The sequence below is a fragment of the Eschscholzia californica genome, unplaced genomic scaffold (genome assembly GCF_041429995.1).
Source record: "Eschscholzia californica isolate CP2 unplaced genomic scaffold, dmEscCali1.0.p SCAF_6, whole genome shotgun sequence".
Taxonomy (NCBI): domain Eukaryota; kingdom Viridiplantae; phylum Streptophyta; class Magnoliopsida; order Ranunculales; family Papaveraceae; genus Eschscholzia; species Eschscholzia californica.
Genome location: NW_028238483.1, coordinates 33,197,779 through 33,200,639, shown reverse-complemented (window position 1 = coordinate 33,200,639; position 2,861 = coordinate 33,197,779). Strand labels below are relative to the sequence as shown.

General features: G+C 37.2%; 1 pseudogene; it reads left to right on the top strand.

Moving 5' to 3' along the window:
- The first annotated feature begins 1,643 nt into the window (after positions 1–1,643).
- LOC147533782 (cytochrome b561 and DOMON domain-containing protein At5g47530 pseudogene) lies at positions 1,644–2,861 on the top strand (annotated as a pseudogene).

Genomic DNA, 2,861 nt, shown 5'->3' with positions numbered 1-2,861 from the left:
TCAAGCTTTTATTTGTGTGAAAAAAATGAATAATTAGATTAGGGAATTATGTCATATTCATGGACTATGTGTCTCTTTCTATGGATGAACTTCTTGGTGATGTATATACATAACTTTTGTGTTGTAAGCAAATAAGTGTTTCAAACTATTCATACCTTTGAAATAGATGTGATGTTTTATATATGTGGGAAAAAAAAACAAAAAGTGGGGCAGTGGGTGATTACAACAATGATACAAGTACACCAAGGTGTACACTTTATGCCCTTGAATAAGCTTTTTCTTTTCTTTTTTTGTTTAAAGCCCCTTGAATAAGCATAGAGGTAATTTCCACACCATTTCAAAATTCAAAGTGTGTAAAAACAAAAAATTTCTCGTGTCCTATTAACCACGTATAGTAGGAGGTGCAAAGGGGTGTACTTCAAACATATTTTGGGTGACTAACCCTTAATCTTTAAGTTGTGTTAAAAGTTCTTTCATCTACACTTCAAGATGTGATCATAGCTCCATAATAGGAAAATGAACCTAGAATATAATGTGTAAGTTCTTTTCATTTATTGCCAATGAATATTGAGTTTGATGTACCACAAATTCAACATGGTATCAAAGTTAGACCTACATGTAGTGAGTTTTTAAAAGCATGTGTCCACGTCTTTCACAACAAAGAAAAAGACATGTGATAAGGTTCAACTAATGTCACGTGTGAGGAGGCGTGTGAGAATAGTCTAACATGAAAAAGTCTACTCAACTCATTGGCAATTAATTTTGACTTTGACGACCACAAACTTGACGGGATCTAGTGACTTCTGTTCACTCTGTAGGGAAAACTTGTTTTTACCCTAACTTATTCCGTTTTGGACCATTGATCTTGAAGATAATAAAGGACACAAGGGATGAAAAATATATGTGGAATGGTAGGGATAATTTTTTGAAAAGAGTTATTTAGACATTAACCTCAAGTTATTTAGGGATATTAGGATTACATGCCTAAAATGAAAATATATATGTCGTTGACTCTCATTCTCGATTTTTTCGTTAAATCAACTTGTGATACAAATACTCGTCATGAATTATTTAGGTTATCTAGACATTGTCTCCCCAATTATTTACTGATATTAGGATTACACCCTGAAAACAAAAATATGTTTAGAGTTGACTCTCATTCTTGAGATTTCCGTCAAATGCCAATCAAATAGTTGGCAATTTTTTTGGCTCCTGGAGGACAAATCGAACTTCCAGACACATATGGGGTCAAAACAGCGTATTAATAACAACTTGGGGCAGAACAGAATCAAACCATGTTCAATTGGGTCATTCTTTTACTCGAATTAGGATTAATTAGATATAGAAACTACTAACTAAGTTTGTTGTTTTCAACAACAAAAAAATGCTTGTTGTTTCCTTGATCCTACCTGAACTTGATCGGAACCAAGAATTAGAAAGTTTATAAGTCGGTTAGAAATGGGAAATAGAAACCCAAGTAAGTTTAGGAACCAATCTCTTAACATATATAAATAGAACAACCCCACTACACTATAGAACCCACCCATATTACTTGCGACTACTACTACCTCTCTACTCTTCCACCACTTTTTAAGTTCTGATTTCTTCTTCATTGATCATCACCATCATCCATCAATATTAAGATGTCTTCTTCTCTTTTCAAATCACTTCCTTTCTTCTCACCTTTCCTTCTCACTTCCATTATTCTTCTCTTCTTTTCATCTACATCCTCTGCTCAACTACTTCAACAAACTTGCTCCAACTATTCTTTTGCCCACGACGAAACCCCCCGTCTTTACAACTTCTGCAATGATCTTCCTGTTCCCAACTCTTTCATCCACTGGAATTTCAACCAATCGACCAAAATTGTTGATATCGCTTATCGACACGCAAACATTACTTCTTCAACATGGGTTGCATGGGCAATCAATCCTACTTCAACTGGTATGGTTGGAGCCCAAGCTTTTGTTGCTTTTCAAGGTCCCAATGGTTCAATGCATGCTTACTCTTCCCCATTGAATAGTTACAAAACCCAACTCCAAGAGGGACCTCTCAGTTTCCCTGTTCATGATATATCTTCAACCTACGCCAATAACGAGATCACTATATTTGCAACATTCCAACTTCCCGACGATAACATTACAACTATAAATCAGTTATGGCAAGATGGACCTCTTCTTGACGGAATAACTCCTGGGATGCACCGTACTTCAGGACCCAATGTTGGGTCTTTTGGTTCTCTTAATCTTCTCTCAGGATACATATCAAAACCAACAAAAGGAGGAGCAAATCCAAGAATTAAACTCAAGAATGTACATGGAATGTTAAATGTCGTGAGTTGGGGAACACTAATGCCGTTGGGTGTGATGATTGCAAGGAACTTGAAGAGAGTCGACTCCGCAGGGCCGGCATGGTTTTACTTGCACATAGCATGTCAGACGACTGCTTATGCAGTTGGTGTTGGTGGGTGGGTAACTGGTCTAGTGTTGGGTAAGAAATCTTCGGGCATTCAATACGACGCTCACAGGAATATCGGCAATGTTCTCTTTGCTCTCGCTACACTACAGGTCCTTGCAATGCGTCTAAGGCCAAAACCAGACCACAAGTACAGATGTTACTGGAATGTCTATCATCAATTGATGGGTTATGTCGTGATTGTGTTGAGTGTTTTGAACGTTCTTAAGGGTATTGATATATTACATCCAGAGAAGAAGTGGGAGACTATCTACTCAAGAGTAATTAATACCTTGAGTGTCATATTCGTTGCTCTAGATTTTATCTATGTTGTGGTAATTATGTACAAGGAGGACGAGAACACCACGACTGCCACTGAGCTATGTTGCCCTGATGTCATGGTCTAG